The sequence below is a fragment of the Salmo salar genome, chromosome 08, assembly GCF_965601325.2.
Source record: "Salmo salar chromosome 08, fSalSal1, whole genome shotgun sequence".
Classification (NCBI taxonomy): Eukaryota; Metazoa; Chordata; class Actinopteri; order Salmoniformes; family Salmonidae; genus Salmo; species Salmo salar.
In genome coordinates, this window is record NC_138298.1 from 887600 (window position 1) to 912339 (window position 24740).

General features: G+C 41.4%; 47 non-coding genes and 4 pseudogenes across 47 annotated transcripts; all 51 read left to right on the forward strand.

The window, feature by feature from the left end:
- Positions 1-108: 108 nt before the first annotated feature.
- On the forward strand, positions 109-227 carry LOC145853653 (5S ribosomal RNA). The gene has a single exon (XR_014374553.1). It is a non-coding gene; the product is annotated as a 5S ribosomal RNA (ribosomal RNA).
- A 139-nt stretch (positions 228-366) lies between these two features.
- LOC145853654 (5S ribosomal RNA) lies at positions 367-485 on the forward strand. The gene has a single exon (XR_014374554.1). It is a non-coding gene; the product is annotated as a 5S ribosomal RNA (ribosomal RNA).
- A 139-nt stretch (positions 486-624) lies between these two features.
- LOC145852982 (uncharacterized) lies at positions 625-743 on the forward strand (annotated as a pseudogene).
- A 409-nt stretch (positions 744-1152) lies between these two features.
- On the forward strand, positions 1153-1271 carry LOC145853655 (5S ribosomal RNA). The gene has a single exon (XR_014374555.1). It is a non-coding gene; the product is annotated as a 5S ribosomal RNA (ribosomal RNA).
- A 409-nt stretch (positions 1272-1680) lies between these two features.
- Positions 1681-1799, forward strand: LOC145853050 (uncharacterized; annotated as a pseudogene).
- A 409-nt stretch (positions 1800-2208) lies between these two features.
- Positions 2209-2327, forward strand: LOC145853657 (5S ribosomal RNA). The gene has a single exon (XR_014374557.1). It is a non-coding gene; the product is annotated as a 5S ribosomal RNA (ribosomal RNA).
- A 139-nt stretch (positions 2328-2466) lies between these two features.
- LOC145882848 (5S ribosomal RNA) lies at positions 2467-2585 on the forward strand. The gene has a single exon (XR_014394418.1). It is a non-coding gene; the product is annotated as a 5S ribosomal RNA (ribosomal RNA).
- Positions 2586-2724: 139 nt separating this feature from the next.
- On the forward strand, positions 2725-2843 carry LOC145887216 (5S ribosomal RNA). The gene has a single exon (XR_014398805.1). It is a non-coding gene; the product is annotated as a 5S ribosomal RNA (ribosomal RNA).
- Positions 2844-3252: 409 nt separating this feature from the next.
- Positions 3253-3371, forward strand: LOC145883116 (5S ribosomal RNA). The gene has a single exon (XR_014394689.1). It is a non-coding gene; the product is annotated as a 5S ribosomal RNA (ribosomal RNA).
- A 139-nt stretch (positions 3372-3510) lies between these two features.
- On the forward strand, positions 3511-3629 carry LOC145853659 (5S ribosomal RNA). The gene has a single exon (XR_014374558.1). It is a non-coding gene; the product is annotated as a 5S ribosomal RNA (ribosomal RNA).
- Positions 3630-4038: 409 nt separating this feature from the next.
- LOC145887217 (5S ribosomal RNA) lies at positions 4039-4157 on the forward strand. The gene has a single exon (XR_014398806.1). It is a non-coding gene; the product is annotated as a 5S ribosomal RNA (ribosomal RNA).
- A 409-nt stretch (positions 4158-4566) lies between these two features.
- On the forward strand, positions 4567-4685 carry LOC145853660 (5S ribosomal RNA). Its single transcript, XR_014374559.1, has one exon. It is a non-coding gene; the product is annotated as a 5S ribosomal RNA (ribosomal RNA).
- Positions 4686-4824: 139 nt separating this feature from the next.
- LOC145853953 (5S ribosomal RNA) lies at positions 4825-4943 on the forward strand. Its single transcript, XR_014374838.1, has one exon. It is a non-coding gene; the product is annotated as a 5S ribosomal RNA (ribosomal RNA).
- Positions 4944-5082: 139 nt separating this feature from the next.
- LOC145853661 (5S ribosomal RNA) lies at positions 5083-5201 on the forward strand. Its single transcript, XR_014374560.1, has one exon. It is a non-coding gene; the product is annotated as a 5S ribosomal RNA (ribosomal RNA).
- A 139-nt stretch (positions 5202-5340) lies between these two features.
- On the forward strand, positions 5341-5459 carry LOC145853662 (5S ribosomal RNA). Its single transcript, XR_014374561.1, has one exon. It is a non-coding gene; the product is annotated as a 5S ribosomal RNA (ribosomal RNA).
- Positions 5460-5598: 139 nt separating this feature from the next.
- LOC145853664 (5S ribosomal RNA) lies at positions 5599-5717 on the forward strand. The gene has a single exon (XR_014374563.1). It is a non-coding gene; the product is annotated as a 5S ribosomal RNA (ribosomal RNA).
- Positions 5718-5856: 139 nt separating this feature from the next.
- Positions 5857-5975, forward strand: LOC145853665 (5S ribosomal RNA). The gene has a single exon (XR_014374564.1). It is a non-coding gene; the product is annotated as a 5S ribosomal RNA (ribosomal RNA).
- A 409-nt stretch (positions 5976-6384) lies between these two features.
- Positions 6385-6503, forward strand: LOC145853666 (5S ribosomal RNA). The gene has a single exon (XR_014374565.1). It is a non-coding gene; the product is annotated as a 5S ribosomal RNA (ribosomal RNA).
- Positions 6504-6642: 139 nt separating this feature from the next.
- On the forward strand, positions 6643-6761 carry LOC145853667 (5S ribosomal RNA). The gene has a single exon (XR_014374566.1). It is a non-coding gene; the product is annotated as a 5S ribosomal RNA (ribosomal RNA).
- A 409-nt stretch (positions 6762-7170) lies between these two features.
- LOC145853668 (5S ribosomal RNA) lies at positions 7171-7289 on the forward strand. Its single transcript, XR_014374567.1, has one exon. It is a non-coding gene; the product is annotated as a 5S ribosomal RNA (ribosomal RNA).
- Positions 7290-7428: 139 nt separating this feature from the next.
- LOC145853670 (5S ribosomal RNA) lies at positions 7429-7547 on the forward strand. The gene has a single exon (XR_014374569.1). It is a non-coding gene; the product is annotated as a 5S ribosomal RNA (ribosomal RNA).
- A 139-nt stretch (positions 7548-7686) lies between these two features.
- LOC145853676 (5S ribosomal RNA) lies at positions 7687-7805 on the forward strand. Its single transcript, XR_014374575.1, has one exon. It is a non-coding gene; the product is annotated as a 5S ribosomal RNA (ribosomal RNA).
- Positions 7806-8214: 409 nt separating this feature from the next.
- Positions 8215-8333, forward strand: LOC145853684 (5S ribosomal RNA). Its single transcript, XR_014374583.1, has one exon. It is a non-coding gene; the product is annotated as a 5S ribosomal RNA (ribosomal RNA).
- A 139-nt stretch (positions 8334-8472) lies between these two features.
- LOC145853691 (5S ribosomal RNA) lies at positions 8473-8591 on the forward strand. Its single transcript, XR_014374590.1, has one exon. It is a non-coding gene; the product is annotated as a 5S ribosomal RNA (ribosomal RNA).
- Positions 8592-8730: 139 nt separating this feature from the next.
- LOC145853697 (5S ribosomal RNA) lies at positions 8731-8849 on the forward strand. Its single transcript, XR_014374596.1, has one exon. It is a non-coding gene; the product is annotated as a 5S ribosomal RNA (ribosomal RNA).
- A 6256-nt stretch (positions 8850-15105) lies between these two features.
- LOC145887218 (5S ribosomal RNA) lies at positions 15106-15224 on the forward strand. Its single transcript, XR_014398807.1, has one exon. It is a non-coding gene; the product is annotated as a 5S ribosomal RNA (ribosomal RNA).
- Positions 15225-15633: 409 nt separating this feature from the next.
- On the forward strand, positions 15634-15752 carry LOC145883916 (5S ribosomal RNA). Its single transcript, XR_014395492.1, has one exon. It is a non-coding gene; the product is annotated as a 5S ribosomal RNA (ribosomal RNA).
- A 139-nt stretch (positions 15753-15891) lies between these two features.
- Positions 15892-16010, forward strand: LOC145883127 (5S ribosomal RNA). The gene has a single exon (XR_014394700.1). It is a non-coding gene; the product is annotated as a 5S ribosomal RNA (ribosomal RNA).
- Positions 16011-16149: 139 nt separating this feature from the next.
- LOC145882849 (5S ribosomal RNA) lies at positions 16150-16268 on the forward strand. Its single transcript, XR_014394419.1, has one exon. It is a non-coding gene; the product is annotated as a 5S ribosomal RNA (ribosomal RNA).
- Positions 16269-16407: 139 nt separating this feature from the next.
- Positions 16408-16526, forward strand: LOC145887219 (5S ribosomal RNA). Its single transcript, XR_014398808.1, has one exon. It is a non-coding gene; the product is annotated as a 5S ribosomal RNA (ribosomal RNA).
- Positions 16527-16935: 409 nt separating this feature from the next.
- LOC145883138 (5S ribosomal RNA) lies at positions 16936-17054 on the forward strand. The gene has a single exon (XR_014394711.1). It is a non-coding gene; the product is annotated as a 5S ribosomal RNA (ribosomal RNA).
- A 139-nt stretch (positions 17055-17193) lies between these two features.
- LOC145853704 (5S ribosomal RNA) lies at positions 17194-17312 on the forward strand. The gene has a single exon (XR_014374603.1). It is a non-coding gene; the product is annotated as a 5S ribosomal RNA (ribosomal RNA).
- Positions 17313-17721: 409 nt separating this feature from the next.
- LOC145887220 (5S ribosomal RNA) lies at positions 17722-17840 on the forward strand. The gene has a single exon (XR_014398809.1). It is a non-coding gene; the product is annotated as a 5S ribosomal RNA (ribosomal RNA).
- Positions 17841-18249: 409 nt separating this feature from the next.
- LOC145887221 (5S ribosomal RNA) lies at positions 18250-18368 on the forward strand. The gene has a single exon (XR_014398810.1). It is a non-coding gene; the product is annotated as a 5S ribosomal RNA (ribosomal RNA).
- Positions 18369-18777: 409 nt separating this feature from the next.
- Positions 18778-18896, forward strand: LOC145882030 (5S ribosomal RNA). Its single transcript, XR_014393597.1, has one exon. It is a non-coding gene; the product is annotated as a 5S ribosomal RNA (ribosomal RNA).
- A 139-nt stretch (positions 18897-19035) lies between these two features.
- On the forward strand, positions 19036-19154 carry LOC145885702 (5S ribosomal RNA). The gene has a single exon (XR_014397285.1). It is a non-coding gene; the product is annotated as a 5S ribosomal RNA (ribosomal RNA).
- A 139-nt stretch (positions 19155-19293) lies between these two features.
- Positions 19294-19412, forward strand: LOC145887222 (5S ribosomal RNA). The gene has a single exon (XR_014398811.1). It is a non-coding gene; the product is annotated as a 5S ribosomal RNA (ribosomal RNA).
- A 409-nt stretch (positions 19413-19821) lies between these two features.
- On the forward strand, positions 19822-19930 carry LOC145853256 (uncharacterized; annotated as a pseudogene).
- A 139-nt stretch (positions 19931-20069) lies between these two features.
- Positions 20070-20188, forward strand: LOC145885703 (5S ribosomal RNA). The gene has a single exon (XR_014397286.1). It is a non-coding gene; the product is annotated as a 5S ribosomal RNA (ribosomal RNA).
- A 139-nt stretch (positions 20189-20327) lies between these two features.
- On the forward strand, positions 20328-20446 carry LOC145887223 (5S ribosomal RNA). The gene has a single exon (XR_014398812.1). It is a non-coding gene; the product is annotated as a 5S ribosomal RNA (ribosomal RNA).
- Positions 20447-20855: 409 nt separating this feature from the next.
- On the forward strand, positions 20856-20974 carry LOC145882031 (5S ribosomal RNA). The gene has a single exon (XR_014393598.1). It is a non-coding gene; the product is annotated as a 5S ribosomal RNA (ribosomal RNA).
- Positions 20975-21113: 139 nt separating this feature from the next.
- On the forward strand, positions 21114-21232 carry LOC145885704 (5S ribosomal RNA). Its single transcript, XR_014397287.1, has one exon. It is a non-coding gene; the product is annotated as a 5S ribosomal RNA (ribosomal RNA).
- Positions 21233-21371: 139 nt separating this feature from the next.
- Positions 21372-21490, forward strand: LOC145887225 (5S ribosomal RNA). The gene has a single exon (XR_014398814.1). It is a non-coding gene; the product is annotated as a 5S ribosomal RNA (ribosomal RNA).
- A 409-nt stretch (positions 21491-21899) lies between these two features.
- Positions 21900-22008, forward strand: LOC145853257 (uncharacterized; annotated as a pseudogene).
- A 139-nt stretch (positions 22009-22147) lies between these two features.
- LOC145853709 (5S ribosomal RNA) lies at positions 22148-22266 on the forward strand. Its single transcript, XR_014374608.1, has one exon. It is a non-coding gene; the product is annotated as a 5S ribosomal RNA (ribosomal RNA).
- A 139-nt stretch (positions 22267-22405) lies between these two features.
- Positions 22406-22524, forward strand: LOC145887226 (5S ribosomal RNA). Its single transcript, XR_014398815.1, has one exon. It is a non-coding gene; the product is annotated as a 5S ribosomal RNA (ribosomal RNA).
- A 409-nt stretch (positions 22525-22933) lies between these two features.
- Positions 22934-23052, forward strand: LOC145883149 (5S ribosomal RNA). The gene has a single exon (XR_014394722.1). It is a non-coding gene; the product is annotated as a 5S ribosomal RNA (ribosomal RNA).
- Positions 23053-23191: 139 nt separating this feature from the next.
- On the forward strand, positions 23192-23310 carry LOC145853714 (5S ribosomal RNA). The gene has a single exon (XR_014374613.1). It is a non-coding gene; the product is annotated as a 5S ribosomal RNA (ribosomal RNA).
- A 409-nt stretch (positions 23311-23719) lies between these two features.
- Positions 23720-23838, forward strand: LOC145887227 (5S ribosomal RNA). Its single transcript, XR_014398816.1, has one exon. It is a non-coding gene; the product is annotated as a 5S ribosomal RNA (ribosomal RNA).
- A 409-nt stretch (positions 23839-24247) lies between these two features.
- Positions 24248-24366, forward strand: LOC145883159 (5S ribosomal RNA). Its single transcript, XR_014394732.1, has one exon. It is a non-coding gene; the product is annotated as a 5S ribosomal RNA (ribosomal RNA).
- Positions 24367-24505: 139 nt separating this feature from the next.
- LOC145853716 (5S ribosomal RNA) lies at positions 24506-24624 on the forward strand. The gene has a single exon (XR_014374615.1). It is a non-coding gene; the product is annotated as a 5S ribosomal RNA (ribosomal RNA).
- The last annotated feature ends 116 nt before the right edge of the window (positions 24625-24740 follow it).

Below are 24740 nucleotides of genomic sequence, written 5' to 3' on the forward strand. Positions count from 1 at the left end.
TTCATCAGCAACACTGCCTTGTATTAAGCATTTAATGATGAATTGACTAAATTTCTGTTTTATCAGACTCACTTTGACTATATATGTTGTAGCAAGATATTGTTTCTCGCTTACGGCCATACCAGCCTGGGTACGCCCGATCTCGTCTGATCTCGGAAGCTAAGCAGGGTCGGGCCTGGTTAGTACTTGGATGGGAGACCGCCTGGGAATACCAGGTGCTGTAAGCATTTTGTCCACGAGGGTGTGCTCTTGCACTATTTCATCAGCAACACTGCCTTGTATTAAGCATTTAATGATGAATTGACTAAATGTCTGTTTTATCAGACTCACTTTGACTATATATGTTGTAGCAAGAGATTGTTTCTCGCTTACGGCCATACCAGCCTGGGTACGCCCGATCTCGTCTGATCTCGGAAGCTAAGCAGGGTCGGGCCTGGTTAGTACTTGGATGGGAGACCGCCTGGGAATACCAGGTGCTGTAAGCATTTTGTCCACGAGGGTGTGCTCTTGCACTATTTCATCAGCAACACTGCCTTGTATTAAGCATTTAATGATGAATTGACCAAATGTCTGTTTTATCAGACTCACTTTGACTATATATGTTGTAGCAAGAGATTGTTTCTCGCTTACGGCCATACCAGCCTGGGTACGCCCGATCTCGTCTGTTCTCGGAAGCTAAGCAGGGTCGGGCCTGGTTAGTGCTTGGATGGGAGACAGCCTGGGAATACCAGGTGCTGTAAGCATTTTGTCCACGAGGGTGTGCCCCTGCACTATTTCATCAGCAACACTGCCTTGTAGTAAGCATTTAATGATGAATTGACTAAATGCAGCTTCCTGCCTTTTTAATAGGATCAAATTTCCTTGTGTTTTCAATTAGCATCTGCCTTGTATTTATAAGACAAACAAGAATATTGTTGCTGAATGCAGCTTGTGTGTGCTTTGTGCTCCTTTGCCCTGTTCAAATGATGAAAGGAAATAAAGTTTGTATTTTATCCAACTACCTGTGCTAAAAAGTGATGGGAACAGTGTTTGTAATTTCTTCTACTTTTTCAGTGACACAAAGTTCAAGCTGCTTATCTAATTGGTGAAAATGCAATGTCTGTTTATCACACTCACTTTGACTATATATGTTGTAGCAAGAGATTGTTTCTCGCTTACGGCCATACCAGCCTGGGTACGCCCGATCTCGTCTGATCTCGGAAGCTAAGCAGGGTCGGGCCTGGTTAGTACTTGGATGGGAGACCGCCTGGGAATACCAGGTGCTGTAAGCATTTTGTCCACGAGGGTGTGCCCCTGCACTATTTCATCAGCAACACTGCCTTGTAGTAAGCATTTAATGATGAATTGACTAAATGCAGCTTCCTGCCTTTTTAATAGGATCAAATTTCCTTGTGTTTTCAATTAGCATCTGCCTTGTATTTATAAGACAAACAAGAATATTGTTGCTGAATGCAGCTTGTGTGTGCTTTGTGCTCCTTTGCCCTGTTCAAATGATGAAAGGAAATAAAGTTTGTATTTTATCCAACTACCTGTGCTAAAAAGTGATGGGAACAGTGTTTGTAATTTCTTCTACTTTTTCAGTGACACAAAGTTCAAGCTGCTTATCTAATTGGTGAAAATGCAATGTCTGTTTATCACACTCACTTTGACTATATATGTTGTAGCAAGAGATTGTTTCTCCCATACGGCCATACCAGCCTGGGTACGCCCGATCTCGTCTGATTTCGGAAGCGAAGTAGGGTCGGGCCTGGTTAGTACTTGGATGGGAGACCGCCTGGGAATACCAGGTGCTGTAAGCATTTTGTCCACGAGGGTGTGCCCCTGCACTATTTCATCAGCAACACTGCCTTGTAGTAAGCATTTAATGATGAATTGACTAAATGCAGCTTCCTGCCTTTTTAATAGGATCAAATTTCCTTGTGTTTTCAATTAGCATCTGCCTTGTATTTATAAGACAAACAAGAATATTGTTGCTGAATGCAGCTTGTGTGTGCTTTGTGCTCCTTTGCCCTGTTCAAATGATGAAAGGAAATAAAGTTTGTATTTTATCCAACTACCTGTGCGAAAAAGTGATGGGAACTGTGTTTATAATTTCTTCTACTTTTTCAGTGACACAAAGTTCAAGCTGCTTATCTAATTGGTGAAAATGCAATGTCTGTTTATCACACTCACTTTGACTATATATGTTGTAGCAAGAGATTGTTTCTCGCTTACGGCCATACCAGCCTGGGTACGCCCGATCTCGTCTGATCTCGGAAGCTAAGCAGGGTCGGGCCTGGTTAGTACTTGGATGGGAGACCGCCTGGGAATACCAGGTGCTGTAAGCATTTTGTCCACGAGGGTGTGCTCTTGCACTATTTCATCAGCAACACTGCCTTGTATTAAGCATTTAATGATGAATTGACTAAATTTCTGTTTTATCAGACTCACTTTGACTATATATGTTGTAGCAAGAGATTGTTTCTCGCTTACGGCCATACCAGCCTGGGTACGCCTGATCTCGTCTGATCTCGGAAGCTAAGCAGGGTCGGGCCTGGTTAGTACTTGGATGGGAGACCGCCTGGGAATACCAGGTGCTGTAAGCATTTTGTCCACGAGGGTGTGCTCTTGCACTATTTCATCAGCAACACTGCCTTGTATTAAGCATTTAATGATGAATTGACCAAATGTCTGTTTTATCAGACTCACTTTGACTATATATGTTGTAGCAAGAGATTGTTTCTCGCTTACGGCCATACCAGCCTGGGTACGCCCGATCTCGTCTGATCTCGGAAGCTAAGCAGGGTCGGGCCTGGTTAGTACTTGGATGGGAGACAGCCTGGGAATACCAGGTGCTGTAAGCATTTTGTCCACGAGGGTGTGCCCCTGCACTATTTCATCAGCAACACTGCCTTGTAGTAAGCATTTAATGATGAATTGACTAAATGCAGCTTCCTGCCTTTTTAATAGGATCAAATTTCCTTGTGTTTTCAATTAGCATCTGCCTTGTATTTATAAGACAAACAAGAATATTGTTGCTGAATGCAGCTTGTGTGTGCTTTGTGCTCCTTTGCCCTGTTCAAATGATGAAAGGAAATAAAGTTTGTATTTTATCCAACTACCTGTGCTAAAAAGTGATGGGAACAGTGTTTGTAATTTCTTCTACTTTTTCAGTGACACAAAGTTCAAGCTGCTTATCTAATTGGTGAAAATGCAATGTCTGTTTATCACACTCACTTTGACTATATATGTTGTAGCAAGAGATTGTTTCTCGCTTACGGCCATACCAGCCTGAGTACGCCCGATCTCGTCTGATCTCGGAAGCTAAGCAGGGTCGGGCCTGGTTAGTACTTGGATGGGAGACCGCCTGGGAATACCAGGTGCTGTAAGCATCTTGTCCACGAGGGTGTGCTCTTGCACTATTTCATCAGCAACACTGCCTTGTATTAAGCATTTAATGATGAATTGACTAAATGTCTGTTTTATCAGATTCACTTTGACTATATATGTTGTAGCAAGAGATTGTTTCTCGCTTACGGCCATACCAGCCTGGGTACGCCCGATCTCGTCTGATCTCGGAAGCTAAGCAGGGTCGGGCCTGGTTAGTACTTGGATGGGAGACCGCCTGGGAATACCAGGTGCTGTAAGCATTTTGTCCACGAGGGTGTGCCCCTGCACTATTTCATCAGCAACACTGCCTTGTAGTAAGCATTTAATGATGAATTGACTAAATGCAGCTTCCTGCCTTTTTAATAGGATCAAATTTCCTTGTGTTTTCAATTAGCATCTGCCTTGTATTTATAAGACAAACAAGAATATTGTTGCTGAATGCAGCTTGTGTGTGCTTTGTGCTCCTTTGCCCTGTTCAAATGATGAAAGGAAATAAAGTTTGTATTTTATCCAACTACCTGTGCTAAAAAGTGATGGGAACAGTGTTTGTAATTTCTTCTACTTTTTCAGTGACACAAAGTTCAAGCTGCTTATCTAATTGGTGAAAATGCAATGTCTGTTTATCACACTCACTTTGACTATATATGTTGTAGCAAGAGATTTTTTCTCGCTTACGGCCATACCAGCCTGGGTACGCCCGATCTCGTCTGATCTCGGAAGCTAAGCAGGGTCGGGCCTGGTTAGTACTTGGATGGGAGACAGCCTGGGAATACCAGGTGCTGTAAGCATTTTGTCCACGAGGGTGTGCCCCTGCACTATTTCATCAGCAACACTGCCTTGTAGTAAGCATTTAATGATGAATTGACTAAATGCAGCTTCCTGCCTTTTTAATAGGATCAAATTTCCTTGTGTTTTCAATTAGCATCTGCCTTGTATTTATAAGACAAACAAGAATATTGTTGCTGAATGCAGCTTGTGTGTGCTTTGTGCTCCTTTGCCCTGTTCAAATGATGAAAGGAAATAAAGTTTGTATTTTATCCAACTACCTGTGCTAAAAAGTGATGGGAACAGTGTTTGTAATTTCTTCTACTTTTTCAGTGACACAAAGTTCAAGCTGCTTATCTAATTGGTGAAAATGCAATGTCTGTTTATCACACTCACTTTGACTATATATGTTGTAGCAAGAGATTTTTTCTCGCTTACGGCCATACCAGCCTGGGTACGCCCGATCTCGTCTGATCTCGGAAGCTAAGCAGGGTCGGGCCTGGTTAGTACTTGGATGGGAGACCGCCTGGGAATACCAGGTGCTGTAAGCATTTTGTCCACGAGGGTGTGCTCTTGCACTATTTCATCAGCAACACTGCCTTGTATTAAGCATTTAATGATGAATTGACTAAATGTCTGTTTTATCAGACTCACTTTGACTATATATGTTGTAGCAAGAGATTGTTACTCGCTTACGGCCATACCACCCTGGGTACGCCCGATCTCGTCTGATCTCGGAAGCTAAGCAGGGTCGGGCCTGGTTAGTACTTGGATGGGAGACCGCCTGGGAATACCAGGTGCTGTAAGCATTTTGTCCACGAGGGTGTGCTCTTGCACTATTTCATCAGCAACACTGCCTTGTATTAAGCATTTAATGATGAATTGACTAAATGTCTGTTTTATCAGACTCACTTTGACTATATATGTTGTAGCAAGAGATTGTTTCTCGCTTACGGCCATACCAGCCTGGGTACGCCCGATCTCGTCTGATCTCGGAAGCTAAGCAGGGTCGGGCCTGGTTAGTACTTGGATGGGAGACCGCCTGGGAATACCAGGTGCTGTAAGCATTTTGTCCACGAGGGTGTGCTCTTGCACTATTTCATCAGCAACACTGCCTTGTATTAAGCATTTAATGATGAATTGACTAAATGTCTGTTTTATCAGACTCACTTTGACTATATATGTTGTAGCAAGAGATTGTTTCTCGCTTACGGCCATACCAGCCTGGGTACGCCCGATCTCGTCTGATCTCGGAAGCTAAGCAGGGTCGGGCCTGGTTAGTACTTGGATGGGAGACCGCCTGGGAATACCAGGTGCTGTAAGCATTTTGTCCACGAGGGTGTGCTCTTGCACTATTTCATCAGCAACACTGCCTTGTATTAAGCATTTAATGATGAATTGACTAAATGTCTGTTTTATCAGACTCACTTTGACTATATATGTTGTAGCAAGAGATTGTTTCTCGCTTACGGCCATACCAGCCTGGGTACGCCCGATCTCGTCTGATCTCGGAAGCTAAGCAGGGTCGGGCCTGGTTAGTACTTGGATGGGAGACCGCCTGGGAATACCAGGTGCTGTAAGCATTTTGTCCACGAGGGTGTGCTCTTGCACTATTTCATCAGCAACACTGCCTTGTATTAAGCATTTAATGATGAATTGACTAAATGTCTGTTTTATCAGACTCACTTTGACTATATATGTTGTAGCAAGAGATTGTTTCTCGCTTACGGCCATACCAGCCTGGGTACGCCCGATCTCGTCTGATCTCGGAAGCTAAGCAGGGTCGGGCCTGGTTAGTACTTGGATGGGAGACCGCCTGGGAATACCAGGTGCTGTAAGCATTTTGTCCACGAGGGTGTGCTCTTGCACTATTTCATCAGCAACACTGCCTTGTAGTGAGCATTTAATGATGAATTGACTAAATGCAGCTTCCTGCCTTTTTAATAGGATCAAATTTCCTTGTGTTTTCAATTAGCATCTGCCTTGTATTTATAAGACAAACAAGAATATTGTTGCTGAATGCAGCTTGTGTGTGCTTTGTGCTCCTTTGCCCTGTTCAAATGATGAAAGGAAATAAAGTTTGTATTTTATCCAACTACCTGTGCTAAAAAGTGATGGGAACAGTGTTTGTAATTTCTTCTACTTTTTCAGTGACACAAAGTTCAAGCTGCTTATCTAATTGGTGAAAATGCAATGTCTGTTTATGACACTCACTTTGACTATATATGTTGTAGCAAGAGATTGTTTCTCGCTTACGGCCATACCAGCCTGGGTACGCCCGATCTCGTCTGATCTCGGAAGCTAAGCAGGGTCGGGCCTGGTTAGTACTTGGATGGGAGACCGCCTGGGAATACCAGGTGCTGTAAGCATTTTGTCCACGAGGGTGTGCTCTTGCACTATTTCATCAGCAACACTGCCTTGTATTAAGCATTTAATGATGAATTGACTAAATGTCTGTTTTATCAGACTCACTTTGACTATATATGTTGTAGCAAGAGATTGTTTCTCGCTTACGGCCATACCAGCCTGGGTACGCCCGATCTCGTCTGATCTCGGAAGCTAAGCAGGGTCGGGCCTGGTTAGTACTTGGATGGGAGACCGCCTGGGAATACCAGGTGCTGTAAGCATTTTGTCCACGAGGGTGTGCTCTTGCACTATTTCATCAGCAACACTGCCTTGTAGTGAGCATTTAATGATGAATTGACTAAATGCAGCTTCCTGCCTTTTTAATAGGATCAAATTTCCTTGTGTTTTCAATTAGCATCTGCCTTGTATTTATAAGACAAACAAGAATATTGTTGCTGAATGCAGCTTGTGTGTGCTTTGTGCTCCTTTGCCCTGTTCAAATGATGAAAGGAAATAAAGTTTGTATTTTATCCAACTACCTGTGCTAAAAAGTGATGGGAACAGTGTTTGTAATTTCTTCTACTTTTTCAGTGACACAAAGTTCAAGCTGCTTATCTAATTGGTGAAAATGCAATGTCTGTTTATGACACTCACTTTGACTATATATGTTGTAGCAAGAGATTGTTTCTCGCTTACGGCCATACCAGCCTGGGTACGCCCGATCTCGTCTGATCTCGGAAGCTAAGCAGGGTCGGGCCTGGTTAGTACTTGGATGGGAGACCGCCTGGGAATACCAGGTGCTGTAAGCATTTTGTCCACGAGGGTGTGCTCTTGCACTATTTCATCAGCAACACTGCCTTGTATTAAGCATTTAATGATGAATTGACTAAATTTCTGTTTTATCAGACTCACTTTGACTATATATGTTGTAGCAAGAGATTGTTTCTCGCTTACGGCCATACCAGCCTGGGTACGCCCGATCTCGTCTGATCTCGGAAGCTAAGCAGGGTCGGGCCTGGTTAGTACTTGGATGGGAGACCGCCTGGGAATACCAGGTGCTGTAAGCATTTTGTCCACGAGGGTGTGCTCTTGCACTATTTCATCAGCAACACTGCCTTGTATTAAGCATTTAATGATGAATTGACTAAATGTCTGTTTTATCAGATTCACTTTGACTATATATGTTGTAGCAAGAGATTGTTTCTCGCTTACGGCCATACCAGCCTGGGTACGCCCGATCTCGTCTGATCTCGGAAGCTAAGCAGGGTCGGGCCTGGTTAGTACTTGGATGGGAGACCGCCTGGGAATACCAGGTGCTGTAAGCATTTTGTCCACGAGGGTGTGCCCCTGCACTATTTCATCAGCAACACTGCCTTGTAGTAAGCATTTAATGATGAATTGACTAAATGCAGCTTCCTGCCTTTTTAATAGGATCAAATTTCCTTGTGTTTTCAATTAGCATCTGCCTTGTATTTATAAGGCAAACAAGAATATTGTTGCTGAATGCAGCTTGTGTGTGCTTTGTGCTCCTTTGCCCTGTTCAAATGATGAAAGGAAATAAAGTTTGTATTTTATCCAACTACCTGTGCTAAAAGGTGATGGGAACAGTGTTTGTAATTTCTTCTACTTTTTCAGTGACACAAAGTTCAAGCTGCTTATCTAATTGGTGAAAATGCAATGTCTGTTTATCACACTCACTTTGACTATATATGTTGTAGCAAGAGATTGTTTCTCGCTTACGGCCATACCAGCCTGGGTACGCCCGATCTCGTCTGATCTCGGAAGCTAAGCAGGGTCGGGCCTGGTTAGTACTTGGATGGGAGACCGCCTGGGAATACCAGGTGCTGTAAGCATTTTGTCCACGAGGGTGTGCTCTTGCACTATTTCATCAGCAACACTGCCTTGTATTAAGCATTTAATGATGAATTGACTAAATGTCTGTTTTATCAGACTCACTTTGACTATATATGTTGTAGCAAGAGATTGTTTCTCGCTTACGGCCATACCAGCCTGGGTACGCCCGATCTCGTCTGATCTCGGAAGCTAAGCAGGGTCGGGCCTGGTTAGTACTTGGATGGGAGACCGCCTGGGAATACCAGGTGCTGTAAGCATTTTGTCCACGAGGGTGTGCTCTTGCACTATTTCATCAGCAACACTGCCTTGTATTAAGCATTTAATGATGAATTGACTAAATGTCTGTTTTATCAGATTCACTTTGACTATATATGTTGTAGCAAGAGATTGTTTCTCGCTTACGGCCATACCAGCCTGGGTACGCCCGATCTCGTCTGATCTCGGAAGCTAAGCAGGGTCGGGCCTGGTTAGTACTTGGATGGGAGACCGCCTGGGAATACCAGGTGCTGTAAGCATTTTGTCCACGAGGGTGTGCCCCTGCACTATTTCATCAGCAACACTGCCTTGTAGTAAGCATTTAATCATGAATTGACTAAATGCAGCTTCCTGCCTTTTTAATAGGATCAAATTTCCTTGTGTTTTCAATTAGCATCTGCCTTGTATTTATAAGACAAACAAGAATATTGTTGCTGAATGCAGCTTGTGTGTGCTTTGTGCTCCTTTGCCCTGTTCAAATGATGAAAGGAAATAAAGTTTGTATTTTATCCAACTACCTGTGCTAAAAAGTGATGGGAACAGTGTTTGTAATTTCTTCTACTTTTTCAGTGACACAAAGTTCAAGCTGCTTATCTAATTGGTGAAAATGCAATGTCTGTTTATGACACTCACTTTGACTATATATGTTGTAGCAAGAGATTGTTTCTCGCTTACGGCCATACCAGCCTGGGGGCGCTAATCCTTGATTGGAGAAGTGACGACAGGTGCGAGTAATTGAGCTGTGAGTGTTTGCTTGAGAGTGTTTGCTCGAGAGCTATTTTCGTTTCTTTTTTTGGTTTTTGCAATATAATTTATTGTTTTTTTATTTGGATAGTTTTTAGTTTTGTTTAGTTTTCCCCCCCTGCAGTTTTGCTGCCTGGGGGAGGTTTTTTCGCTTTCATTTTTGATTTACAATGACGGACAACATGGCAACGACAAACGGAACGGACAAAGACAACGAAAATGCGCAACGGAAGGAAAACGAAAATAAAGAAGGAATGAAATATGGCAAAGAATACACGGTGGCAATTGAGTTGGTGGGAGAAGAAAAGATGACGACGATGGAATTACTGCGAGCAATTAAGGAGATGTGTGGAGAGGTGGTGGGATGCCGAATGAAAGGCGAGAAGAAGTATGAAATTACGATGAAAAACGGAAAAGGTAAAGAACGGCTAATGGACGGTTTAAGGATAAAGGACACCAGGATTATGGCGAGAGATGTGAATGTAAATGAATTGGTGGTGTCTTTTATGAATCTCCCGGTATACATCGAAGACAAAGTTATACTGGACAAGCTGAGTAGCTGGGGAGTAACGGCCGTCTCGGAGATAAGGAGGAGAGTTTGGCCTGGAACGGAGGTGGTTGACGGAACACGGTTTTGTAAAGTTAAATTTACGGAAAAAGTAAAATCATTGCCATATTCCACAAAAATTGAGACGCTGGAAGGAGCTGAATACTTCAGGGTGATCCATGACAAGCAGGTCAGAGTTTGTCGATTGTGCATACAACCTGGGCACATAGTTAAAGATTGCCCTGAATTCAAGTGTTTCAAGTGCGGCAATCAAGGCCATTATGCGAGAGAGTGTGTCGGAGAGAAGGAAAGGAATGTTTGTGGAAGATGCAGAAAGAGATTGGCGGAGTGCAACTGTGGAGAAGTTATGACTGAAGAGGGGAGTCAAGTACTATTCGAGGAAGCAGTTGTATCATCGCAAGAAGGAGAAGAAGATGGAGGAGAGGACGTGGTGGAAGGTGGAGAGACGGAGGAAGGAAGAAGGGAGAAGAAAGAAGACCAGAAGATTAACGAAATTGGGAGCAGTATGGATTCGGAAATAAGAAGATGGAGTTTTCAGGAGGAGAGGGGAAGTGGATTGGGGGGAAGCACGGGGGACTCACGGGTTTTGGGGGAAAGCACAGCACAAACAAGTACCTCGGGGGGTGAAGAAATGGAGAGGGTCTTAAGTTTAATGACAATAACAGAGACGGGTATGAACACGGGGAGCACAACGACTACTACACGTGAGACGGAGATGAACATTCCAGAAACGGCGGAGAACACGGGGAGCACAACGAACATTCCAGAATCGGCGATGAACACGGGGAGCACAACGAGCATTCCAGAATCGGCGATGAACACGGGGAGCACAACGGATGAGGGTGTAAAGAAGAAAAGTTGGCTGGATGAAATGGACTTGGAGGAGATATCGGACTCGGATGATGGGGAAAAATTTGAAAGAATGAGAGGAGGATACAGGAAGAGGAAAGCAGCGGAGGGGGGGGAGAGAAAGGGTGGAAGAGGAAAGAAACTGGATAAAAGGTAGAGGATAATGAAATTATATTTTATAATTTTATTATTTATTAGTATGGTAACAATAATGTCGATAAATGCGAATGGGTTGAGAACAATAGGAAAATTTAATAGAATAGTACACATAAAGAATTCTGATATTTTATGTATTCAAGAGACGCACTGGGATAATATGTGTGTTTTAGAAATTCAGAAAATATGGAGGGATTTTATTTATGTAAACAATGGTAGGGGGAATTCATGTGGGGTTGCAATTTTAATAAGGAAGGATGTAGTAGAAAATGTGAAGAAGATATATAATGATAATAATGGGAGGATTTTAATTTTAGATTTTGAATATATGAGTAGGGTTTTTAGGATTATAAATATTTATGCGCCGAATAATGAAATAGAGAGAAGGAATTTATTTTTAGAATTAGCGAAATGGTGCAAGGGAAACTGTATTTTAGTTGGGGATTTTAATGTAAAAATGGATAGACTAGATATGACAAGGGGAGCTATTTTTAGAAGTGACGTATCTAGGGGGGTTTTAAGGAAGATGATGGTTGAAAACAATTTAATTGATATATGGAGGGAGGAGAATCCGAATAAGAGAGAATTTTCTAGAAGGCAGGTGGTTTTAGGGGAATTGAAACAGACACGGATAGATTTGGTTTTAGTAAATGAAGGGTTAAGGAATTTTATGAATGATATTAAATATATTTTTACAACTTTTAGTGATCATGCTGGGTTAACATTTTCGGTGGGGTTAGATAAGGAAAGGAAAGGGGGGGGAATATGGTGTATGAATGCAGGGTATCTAGGTGATGAGGAATACGGGAAACAACTTAAATCTTTGATAGAACATGAAATGGAGGATAAGCAAAAAGGGAATGATAAGTGCAAGTGGTGGGAAAATGTTAAAGAAAAAATAAAAGTTTTTAGTATTAGATATGCAAGGAAGCAGAGGAGTAGGATGACAAGAGCAGAAAATTATTTAAGAACAAAATTGAATGAAGAAATGAAGAAATGTGATAGTGATCCTGATTATACTATTGAAAAGTTTTTAGATTTAAAAGAAAAATTGAGCAAATGTGAAATAGATAAGTGTAAGGGTGCAATTATAAGAAGTAGGGCAAAATATGTTTTAGAAGGGGAGAAATGTACGTCGTTTTTTCTTGGTTTAGAGAAAACTAAACAGATGAAATCATATATTAGTGAGATTGAAAATGTAAAGGGTGAAGTAGTAAATGATTATGTGGAGATATTAGAAACGGTACAGAATTTTTATAAGGATTTATTTAAGAAAGGGGAGGTGGATGAGGGGTGTGTAAAAGAGATTTTAAGTAGTGTTGATGTGCAAATTGGTGTTGAGGATAAGCAAATGTGTGATAGGAAGATAACAATGGATGAAGTGAAAGATGCAATTAAGGGTTTACAAATAAATAAAAGTCCTGGAGTAGATGGACTAATTGCAGAGTTTTATAAAATGTATGAAAGTATTTTAGCACCTATTTTATTAGAAGTATATCAATATATGGAAGACAATAATACTGTTTCAGATTCCATGGTGACAGGGCTGATATCGATTTTATATAAAAATAAGGGGAGTAAATTGAAATTAGAAAATTATAGGCCAATTAGTTTATTAAACTCAGATTATAAGATTTTAGCTAAGATACTGGCAAATAGGATGAAGATGGTTTTAAATGATATTATAGCACCTACACAAAATTATACTGTGCCTGGAAGAGATATAGCAGATACCATAACTACACTTAGAGATGTGATAAATAAAATGAATAGCGATAAGATAGGGGGAATTGTTTTAAGTATAGATTTTAATAAAGCTTTTGACAGGGTGGAACATGATTTTATGTTTAGGGTACTGGAAAAGTATGGGTTTGGAAATGGAATTATAAGATGGATAAAATTATTATATAGAAAGGCTAAAAGTAGGGTTAAATGTAATGGGATTTTAACAGATTCTTTTATTCTTGAGAGATCAGTGAGACAGGGGTGCCCTTTATCAGCTTTATTGTTTGTTTTATCGGTAGAACCCTTAGCGGCATACCTTAAAAAAGATCATTTTATAAATTGTGTAGAGACTCCGCAAGGAGGTTTTAGTTTAATTCATCAATATGCAGACGATACCACAATTACAGTCAGAGATGAGGGAAGTGTTAAAAGGGTGATGGAGTGTTTTAAAGTATATGAGAAAGCCTCAGGAGCTAAAGTGAATATGGAGAAGTCAGTAATAATGTATGTTGGGAAGAATAATGAGGGGACTTTTCCTTTTAAGGTGGTAAATGATTATTTTAAGGTGTTAGGTGTGTTTTTAGGGGTGAAGGAACAAGAAGCTAGGGATCTGACATGGAGTGGGGTTATAAACAAAGTTAGGAAGGTAGTAAATATGTGGAGGGGGAGGGCTTTGAAATTAAAAGGGAAAGTAATTGTTGTAAATTCCTTGCTGATGTCAATTTTTATTCATGTCATGAACGTTTTAGATGTACCAGAATGGGTTTTATCTGAAATGAATATGATTTTAGTTGATTTTTTATGGGATGGGAAAGGAGCGAAAATTTCTTTTAAAACATTGATTGCAGGTTATGAGGAGGGGGGTTTGAAGTTGGTGGATTTAAATGTAAGGAAAAAAGCAATTAGAGTTAAAATGGTACGGAAATATTTATATGGTGAACTAGATTATGGATGGAAAAGATTTTTTAAGGAGTATTTGCAGGAGGTTGGGAGGATGGGGGACAATGGTTTATTGATGTGCATGAAAAAAGAAATGTTAAGTAATATACCATTGTTTTATAGAGAAGTGTTTGAAGCTTGGGGGGAGTTTTTACCAAATATTTATTATGAGTGTACCATTTTAGACAATATTTTAAATCAGCCAATTTTCTTAAATCCCAAGATACAATATAATAATAAGATGTTGTTTTGTAAATATTTTATGAGGGCTGGGATGAGACAGATTGGGGATATTTTATACGAGGTCATTCCAGGGTTCCTTACTGTACAAGCGATTTATGATAATGTTTGTGAAGTGGAAGATGAAATAAGCAAAACTACAGTAGATAATATGTATAAGAGAATTTTAGGGTGTATTCCTGAAGAATGGGTGCTTTTAATAAATACAGAGGTGGTTGAGAGAGCTAAGGGTTTACCGGTTTTATATTATGAAAGTAATGGGGAGAAACATGTTTTATCAGGTTTGAAAGTTAAAAAGATTTATGAAAAATGTATTTTAAGAGAGATAAAAGCTCCTGCTTCAGAAAAAGTGTGGTCTAGGGTATTTGTAAATATAGATGTAAAATCAATATGGAAGAATGTCAATGTCAAATATAATTCTATAGAATGTGAAGATAATGATTTTAAATTGAAACATAATAGGATTTTTACGAACGTGGTTTTACATCAAATAAATAGAGACATTAAAAGAGAATGTGATATTTGTGGTACGGAGGTGGAAAATTTTATGCACTTTTTTATTGAATGTAGTAGATTACAAGGGTTTCATGAGTTTATAAAGGGGCTTTTAGAACAACATTGGGGAGAAGATATTGTAAATGGGATTGAGTGGAGGAGGTTGTTTCTATTTGGTATAAATGGAAAAAGCAAAGTTTTTAATATTAATTTGATGAATTTTGTTCTTAGCCATGCTAGATACGCTGTAAGACAAAGAAGGAATTTAGGACATTATGAAGGGAAAATTGTGAGTGTGGAGGTTTTATTTAAAAGTATTTTAGAGAAAGATATTGAACTAATATATAAATATGGAGGATGTAATTTTGAAAAACTGTTTGTGTGGGGGAGCACTTTTATCGAAATTGATCAAAATGGAAAACTTGCTTTTAATTATTAATTGGTTTTATTTTCTTTTCTTTTTTGATTTTGTAAAAGGATGAATTGTTCATCCTTTTTTATTATTATTGTTTGAATATTGTAAATATTATGTGTTTTTTCATAATAAAAGATAAAAAAAAAAAAGTACGCCCGATCTCGTCTGATCTCGGAAGCTAAGCAGGGTCGGGCCTGGTTAGTACTTGGATGGGAGACCGCCTGGGAATACCAGGTGCTGTAAGCATTTTGTCCACGAGGGTGTGCTCTTGCACTATTTCATCAGCAACACTGCCTTGTATTAAGCATTTAATGATGAATTGACTAAATGTCTGTTTTATCAGACTCACTTTGACTATATATGTTGTAGCAAGAGATTGTTTCTCGCTTACGGCCATACCAGCCTGGGTACGCCCGATCTCGTCTGATCTCGGAAGCTAAGCAGGGTCGGGCCTGGTTAGTACTTGGATGGGAGACAGCCTGGGAATACCAGGTGCTGTAAGCATTTTGTCCACGAGGGTGTGCCCCTGCACTATTTCATCAGCAACACTGCCTTGTAGTAAGCATTTAATGATGAATTGACTAAATGCAGCTTCCTGCCTTTTTAATAGGATCAAATTTCCTTGTGTTTTCAATTAGCATCTGCCTTGTATTTATAAGACAAACAAGAATATTGTTGCTGAATGCAGCTTGTGTGTGCTTTGTGCTCCTTTGCCCTGTTCAAATGATGAAAGGAAATAAAGTTTGTATTTTATCCAACTACCTGTGCTAAAAAGTGATGGGAACAGTGTTTGTAATTTCTTCTACTTTTTCAGTGACACAAAGTTCAAGCTGCTTATCTAATTGGTGAAAATGCAATGTCTGTTTATCACACTCACTTTGACTATATATGTTGTAGCAAGAGATTGTTTCTCGCTTACGGCCATACCAGCCTGGGTACGCCCGATCTCGTCTGATCTCGGAAGCTAAGCAGGGTCGGGCCTGGTTAGTACTTGGATGGGAGACCGCCTGGGAATACCAGGTGCTGTATGCATTTTGTCCACGAGGGTGTGCTCTTGCACTATTTCATCAGCAACACTGCCTTGTATTAAGCATTTAATGATGAATTGACTAAATGTCTGTTTTATCAGACTCACTTTGACTATATATGTTGTAGCAAGAGATTGTTTCTCGCTTACGGCCATACCAGCCTGAGTACGCCCGATCTCGTCTGATCTCGGAAGCTAAGCAGGGTCGGGCCTGGTTAGTACTTGGATGGGAGACCGCCTGGGAATACCAGGTGCTGTAAGCATTTTGTCCACGAGGGTGTGCTCTTGCACTATTTCATCAGCAACACTGCCTTGTATTAAGCATTTAATGATGAATTGACTAAATGTCTGTTTTATCAGACTCACTTTGACTATATATGTTGTAGCAAGAGATTGTTTCTCGCTTACGGCCATACCAGCCTGGGTACGCCTGATCTCGTCTGATCTCGGAAGCTAAGCAGGGTCGGGCCTGGTTAGTACTTGGATGGGAGACCGCCTGGGAATACCAGGTGCTGTAAGCATTTTGTCCACGAGGGTGTGCTCTTGCACTATTTCATCAGCAACACTGCCTTGTATTAAGCATTTAATGATGAATTGACCAAATGTCTGTTTTATCAGACTCACTTTGACTATATATGTTGTAGCAAGAGATTGTTTCTCGCTTACGGCCATACCAGCCTGGGTACGCCCGATCTCGTCTGATCTCGGAAGCTAAGCAGGGTCGGGCCTGGTTAGTACTTGGATGGGAGACAGCCTGGGAATACCAGGTGCTGTAAGCATTTTGTCCACGAGGGTGTGCCCCTGCACTATTTCATCAGCAACACTGCCTTGTAGTAAGCATTTAATGATGAATTGACTAAATGCAGCTTCCTGCCTTTTTAATAGGATCAAATTTCCTTGTGTTTTCAATTAGCATCTGCCTTGTATTTATAAGACAAACAAGAATATTGTTGCTGAATGCAGCTTGTGTGTGCTTTGTGCTCCTTTGCCCTGTTCAAATGATGAAAGGAAATAAAGTTTGTATTTTATCCAACTACCTGTGCTAAAAAGTGATGGGAACAGTGTTTGTAATTTCTTCTACTTTTTCAGTGACACAAAGTTCAAGCTGCTTATCTAATTGGTGAAAATGCAATGTCTGTTTATCACACTCACTTTGACTATATATGTTGTAGCAAGAGATTGTTTCTCGCTTACGGCCATACCAGCCTGAGTACGCCCGATCTCGTCTGATCTCGGAAGCTAAGCAGGGTCGGGCCTGGTTAGTACTTGGATGGGAGACCGCCTGGGAATACCAGGTGCTGTAAGCATCTTGTCCACGAGGGTGTGCTCTTGCACTATTTCATCAGCAACACTGCCTTGTATTAAGCATTTAATGATGAATTGACTAAATGTCTGTTTTATCAGATTCACTTTGACTATATATGTTGTAGCAAGAGATTGTTTCTCGCTTACGGCCATACCAGCCTGGGTACGCCCGATCTCGTCTGATCTCGGAAGCTAAGCAGGGTCGGGCCTGGTTAGTACTTGGATGGGAGACCGCCTGGGAATACCAGGTGCTGTAAGCATTTTGTCCACGAGGGTGTGCCCCTGCACTATTTCATCAGCAACACTGCCTTGTAGTAAGCATTTAATGATGAATTGACTAAATGCAGCTTCCTGCCTTTTTAATAGGATCAAATTTCCTTGTGTTTTCAATTAGCATCTGCCTTGTATTTATAAGACAAACAAGAATATTGTTGCTGAATGCAGCTTGTGTGTGCTTTGTGCTCCTTTGCCCTGTTCAAATGATGAAAGGAAATAAAGTTTGTATTTTATCCAACTACCTGTGCTAAAAAGTGATGGGAACAGTGTTTGTAATTTCTTCTACTTTTTCAGTGACACAAAGTTCAAGCTGCTTATCTAATTGGTGAAAATGCAATGTCTGTTTATCACACTCACTTTGACTATATATGTTGTAGCAAGAGATTTTTTCTCGCTTACGGCCATACCAGCCTGGGTACGCCCGATCTCGTCTGATCTCGGAAGCTAAGCAGGGTCGGGCCTGGTTAGTACTTGGATGGGAGACAGCCTGGGAATACCAGGTGCTGTAAGCATTTTGTCCACGAGGGTGTGCCCCTGCACTATTTCATCAGCAACACTGCCTTGTAGTAAGCATTTAATGATGAATTGACTAAATGCAGCTTCCTGCCTTTTTAATAGGATCAAATTTCCTTGTGTTTTCAATTAGCATCTGCCTTGTATTTATAAGACAAACAAGAATATTGTTGCTGAATGCAGCTTGTGTGTGCTTTGTGCTCCTTTGCCCTGTTCAAATGATGAAAGGAAATAAAGTTTGTATTTTATCCAACTACCTGTGCTAAAAAGTGATGGGAACAGTGTTTGTAATTTCTTCTACTTTTTCAGTGACACAAAGTTCAAGCTGCTTATCTAATTGGTGAAAATGCAATGTCTGTTTATCACACTCACTTTGACTATATATGTTGTAGCAAGAGATTTTTTCTCGCTTACGGCCATACCAGCCTGGGTACGCCCGATCTCGTCTGATCTCGGAAGCTAAGCAGGGTCGGGCCTGGTTAGTACTTGGATGGGAGACAGCCTGGGAATACCAGGTGCTGTAAGCATTTTGTCCACGAGGGTGTGCCCCTGCACTATTTCATCAGCAACACTGCCTTGTAGTAAGCATTTAATGATGAATTGACTAAATGCAGCTTCCTGCCTTTTTAATAGGATCAAATTTCCTTGTGTTTTCAATTAGCATCTGCCTTGTATTTATAAGACAAACAAGAATATTGTTGCTGAATGCAGCTTGTGTGTGCTTTGTGCTCCTTTTCCCTGTTCAAATGATGAAAGGAAATAAAGTTTGTATTTTATCCAACTACCTGTGCTAAAAAGTGATGGGAACAGTGTTTGTAATTTCTTCTACTTTTTCAGTGACACAAAGTTCAAGCTGCTTATCTAATTGGTGAAAATGCAATGTCTGTTTATCACACTCACTTTGACTATATATGTTGTAGCAAGAGATTGTTTCTCGCTTACGGCCATACCAGCCTGAGTACGCCCGATCTCGTCTGATCTCGGAAGCTAAGCAGGGTCGGGCCTGGTTAGTACTTGAATGGGAGACCGCCTGGGAATACCAGGTGCTGTAAGCATTTTGTCCACGAGGGTGTGCTCTTGCACTATTTCATCAGCAACACTGCCTTGTATTAAGCATTTAATGATGAATTGACTAAATGTCTGTTTTTTCAGACTCACTTTGACTATATATGTTGTAGCAAGAGATTGTTTCTCGCTTACGGCCATACCAGCCTGGGTACGCCCGATCTCGTCTGATCTCGGAAGCTAAGCAGGGTCGGGCCTGGTTAGTACTTGGATGGGAGACCGCCTGGGAATACCATGTGCTGTAAGCATTTTGTCCACGAGGGTGTGCTCTTGCACTATTTCATCAGCAACACTGCCTTGTATTAAGCATTTAATGATGAATTGACTAAATGTCTGTTTTATCAGACTCACTTTGACTATATATGTTGTAGCAAGAGATTGTTTCTCGCTTACGGCCATACCAGCCTGGGTACGCCCGATCTCGTCTGATCTCGGAAGCTAAGCAGGGTCGGGCCTGGTTAGTACTTGGATGGGAGACAGCCTGGGAATACCAGGTGCTGTAAGCATTTTGTCCACGAGGGTGTGCCCCTGCACTATTTCATCAGCAACACTGCCTTGTAGTAAGCATTTAATGATGAATTGACTAAATGCAGCTTCCTGCCTTTTTAATAGGATCAAATTTCCTTGTGTTTTCAATTAGCATCTGCCTTGTATTTATAAGACAAACAAGAATATTGTTGCTGAATGCAGCTTGTGTGTGCTTTGTGCTCCTTTGCCCTGTTCAAATGATGAAAGGAAATAAAGTTTGTATTTTATCCAACTACCTGTGCTAAAAAGTGATGGGAACAGTGTTTGTAATTTCTTCTACTTTTTCAGTGACACAAAGTTCAAGCTGCTTATCTAATTGGTGAAAATGCAATGTCTGTTTATCACACTCACTTTGACTATATATGTTGTAGCAAGAGATTGTTTCTCGCTTACGGCCATACCAGCCTGGGTACGCCTGATCTCGGAAGCTAAGCAGGGTCGGGCCTGGTTAGTACTTGGATGGGAGACCGCCTGGGAATACCAGGTGCTGTAAGCATTTTGTCCACGAGGGTGTGCTCTTGCACTATTTCATCAGCAACACTGCCTTGTATTAAGCATTTAATGATGAATTGACTAAATTTCTGTTTTATCAGACTCACTTTGACTATATATGTTGTAGCAAGATATTGTTTCTCGCTTACGGCCATACCAGCCTGGGTACGCCCGATCTCGTCTGATCTCGGAAGCTAAGCAGGGTCGGGCCTGGTTAGTACTTGGATGGGAGACCGCCTGGGAATACCATGTGCTGTAAGCATTTTGTCCACGAGGGTGTGCTCTTGCACTATTTCATCAGCAACACTGCCTTGTATTAAGCATTTAATGATGAATTGACTAAATGTCTGTTTTATCAGACTCACTTTGACTATATATGTTGTAGCAAGAGATTGTTTCTCGCTTACGGCCATACCAGCCTGGGTACGCCCGATCTCGTCTGATCTCGGAAGCTAAGCAGGGTCGGGCCTGGTTAGTACTTGGATGGGAGACAGCCTGGGAATACCAGGTGCTGTAAGCATTTTGTCCACGAGGGTGTGCCCCTGCACTATTTCATCAGCAACACTGCCTTGTAGTAAGCATTTAATGATGAATTGACTAAATGCAGCTTCCTGCCTTTTTAATAGGATCAAATTTCCTTGTGTTTTCAATTAGCATCTGCCTTGTATTTATAAGACAAACAAGAATATTGTTGCTGAATGCAGCTTGTGTGTGCTTTGTGCTCCTTTTCCCTGTTCAAATGATGAAAGGAAATAAAGTTTGTATTTTATCCAACTACCTGTGCTAAAAAGTGATGGGAACAGTGTTTGTAATTTCTTCTACTTTTTCAGTGACACAAAGTTCAAGCTGCTTATCTAATTGGTGAAAATGCAATGTCTGTTTATCACACTCACTTTGACTATATATGTTGTAGCAAGAGATTGTTTCTCGCTTACGGCCATACCAGCCTGAGTACGCCCGATCTCGTCTGATCTCGGAAGCTAAGCAGGGTCGGGCCTGGTTAGTACTTGAATGGGAGACCGCCTGGGAATACCAGGTGCTGTAAGCATTTTGTCCACGAGGGTGTGCTCTTGCACTATTTCATCAGCAACACTGCCTTGTATTAAGCATTTAATGATGAATTGACTAAATGTCTGTTTTTTCAGACTCACTTTGACTATATATGTTGTAGCAAGAGATTGTTTCTCGCTTACGGCCATACCAGCCTGGGTACGCCCGATCTCGTCTGATCTCGGAAGCTAAGCAGGGTCGGGCCTGGTTAGTACTTGGATGGGAGACCGCCTGGGAATACCATGTGCTGTAAGCATTTTGTCCACGAGGGTGTGCTCTTGCACTATTTCATCAGCAACACTGCCTTGTATTAAGCATTTAATGATGAATTGACTAAATGTCTGTTTTATCAGACTCACTTTGACTATATATGTTGTAGCAAGAGATTGTTTCTCGCTTACGGCCATACCAGCCTGGGTACGCCCGATCTCGTCTGATCTCGGAAGCTAAGCAGGGTCGGGCCTGGTTAGTACTTGGATGGGAGACAGCCTGGGAATACCAGGTGCTGTAAGCATTTTGTCCACGAGGGTGTGCCCCTGCACTATTTCATCAGCAACACTGCCTTGTAGTAAGCATTTAATGATGAATTGACTAAATGCAGCTTCCTGCCTTTTTAATAGGATCAAATTTCCTTGTGTTTTCAATTAGCATCTGCCTTGTATTTATAAGACAAACAAGAATATTGTTGCTGAATGCAGCTTGTGTGTGCTTTGTGCTCCTTTGCCCTGTTCAAATGATGAAAGGAAATAAAGTTTGTATTTTATCCAACTACCTGTGCTAAAAAGTGATGGGAACAGTGTTTGTAATTTCTTCTACTTTTTCAGTGACACAAAGTTCAAGCTGCTTATCTAATTGGTGAAAATGCAATGTCTGTTTATCACACTCACTTTGACTATATATGTTGTAGCAAGAGATTGTTTCTCGCTTACGGCCATACCAGCCTGGGTACGCCTGATCTCGGAAGCTAAGCAGGGTCGGGCCTGGTTAGTACTTGGATGGGAGACCGCCTGGGAATACCAGGTGCTGTAAGCATTTTGTCCACGAGGGTGTGCTCTTGCACTATTTCATCAGCAACACTGCCTTGTATTAAGCATTTAATGATGAATTGACTAAATTTCTGTTTTATCAGACTCACTTTGACTATATATGTTGTAGCAAGATATTGTTTCTCGCTTACGGCCATACCAGCCTGGGTACGCCCGATCTCGTCTGATCTCGGAAGCTAAGCAGGGTCGGGCCTGGTTAGTACTTGGATGGGAGACCGCCTGGGAATACCAGGTGCTGTAAGCATTTTGTCCACGAGGGTGTGCTCTTGCACTATTTCATCAGCAACACTGCCTTGTATTAAGCATTTAATGATGAATTGACCAAATGTCTGTTTTATCAGACTCACTTTGACTATATATGTTGTAGCAAGAGATTGTTTCTCGCTTACGGCCATACCAGCCTGGGTACGCCCGATCTCGTCTGATCTCGGAAGCTAAGCAGGGTCGGGCCTGGTTAGTACTTGGATGGGAGACAGCCTGGGAATACCAGGTGCTGTAAGCATTTTGTCCACGAGGGTGTGCCCCTGCACTATTTCATCAGCAACACTGCCTTGTAGTAAGCATTTAATGATGAATTGACTAAATGCAGCTTCCTGCCTTTTTAATAGGATCAAATTTCCTTGTGTTTTCAATTAGCATCTGCCTTGTATTTATAAGACAAACAAGAATATTGTTGCTGAATGCAGCTTGTGTGTGCTTTGTGCTCCTTTGCCCTGTTCAAATGATGAAAGGAAATAAAGTTTGTATTTTATCCAACTACCTGTGCTAAAAAGTGATGGGAACAGTGTTTGTAATTTCTTCTACTTTTTCAGTGACACAAAGTTCAAGCTGCTTATCTAATTGGTGAAAATGCAATGTCTGTTTATCACACTCACTTTGACTATATATGTTGTAGCAAGAGATTGTTTCTCGCTTACGGCCATACCAGCCTGAGTACGCCCGATCTCGTCTGATCTCGGAAGCTAAGCAGGGTCGGGCCTGGTTAGTACTTGGATGGGAGACCGCCTGGGAATACCAGGTGCTGTAAGCATCTTGTCCACGAGGGTGTGCTCTTGCACTATTTCATCAGCAACACTGCCTTGTATTAAGCATTTAATGATGAATTGACTAAATGTCTGTTTTATCAGATTCACTTTGACTATATATGTTGTAGCAAGAGATTGTTTCTCGCTTACGGCCATACCAGCCTGGGTACGCCCGATCTCGTCTGATCTCGGAAGCTAAGCAGGGTCGGGCCTGGTTAGTACTTGGATGGGAGACCGCCTGGGAATACCAGGTGCTGTAAGCATTTTGTCCACGAGGGTGTGCCCCTGCACTATTTCATCAGCAACACTGCCTTGTAGTAAGCATTTAATGATGAATTGACTAAATGCAGCTTCCTGCCTTTTTAATAGGATCAAATTTCCTTGTGTTTTCAATTAGCATCTGCCTTGTATTTATAAGACAAACAAGAATATTGTTGCTGAATGCAGCTTGTGTGTGCTTTGTGCTCCTTTGCCCTGTTCAAATGATGAAAGGAAATAAAGTTTGTATTTTATCCAACTACCTGTGCTAAAAAGTGATGGGAACAGTGTTTGTAATTTCTTCTACTTTTTCAGTGACACAAAGTTCAAGCTGCTTATCTAATTGGTGAAAATGCAATGTCTGTTTATCACACTCACTTTGACTATATATGTTGTAGCAAGAGATTTTTTCTCGCTTACGGCCATACCAGCCTGGGTACGCCCGATCTCGTCTGATCTCGGAAGCTAAGCAGGGTCGGGCCTGGTTAGTACTTGGATGGGAGACAGCCTGGGAATACCAGGTGCTGTAAGCATTTTGTCCACGAGGGTGTGCCCCTGCACTATTTCATCAGCAACACTGCCTTGTAGTAAGCATTTAATGATGAATTGACTAAATGCAGCTTCCTGCCTTTTTAATAGGATCAAATTTCCTTGTGTTTTCAATTAGCATCTGCCTTGTATTTATAAGACAAACAAGAATATTGTTGCTGAATGCAGCTTGTGTGTGCTTTGTGCTCCTTTGCCCTGTTCAAATGATGAAAGGAAATAAAGTTTGTATTTTATCCAACTACCTGTGCTAAAAAGTGATGGGAACAGTGTTTGTAATTTCTTCTACTTTTTCAGTGACACAAAGTTCAAGCTGCTTATCTAATTGGTGAAAATGCAATGTCTGTTTATCACACTCACTTTGACTATATATGTTGTAGCAAGAGATTGTTTCTCGCTTACGGCCATACCAGCCTGAGTACGCCCGATCTCGTCTGATCTCGGAAGCTAAGCAGGGTCGGGCCTGGTTAGTACTTGGATGGGAGACCGCCTGGGAATACCAGGTGCTGTAAGCATCTTGTCCACGAGGGTGTGCTCTTGCACTATTTCATCAGCAACACTGCCTTGTATTAAGCATTTAATGATGAATTGACTAAATGTCTGTTTTATCAGATTCACTTTGACTATATATGTTGTAGCAAGAGATTGTTTCTCGCTTACGGCCATACCAGCCTGGGTACGCCCGATCTCGTCTGATCTCGGAAGCTAAGCAGGGTCGGGCCTGGTTAGTACTTGGATGGGAGACCGCCTGGGAATACCAGGTGCTGTAAGCATTTTGTCCACGAGGGTGTGCCCCTGCACTATTTCATCAGCAACACTGCCTTGTAGTAAGCATTTAATGATGAATTGACTAAATGCAGCTTCCTGCCTTTTTAATAGGATCAAATTT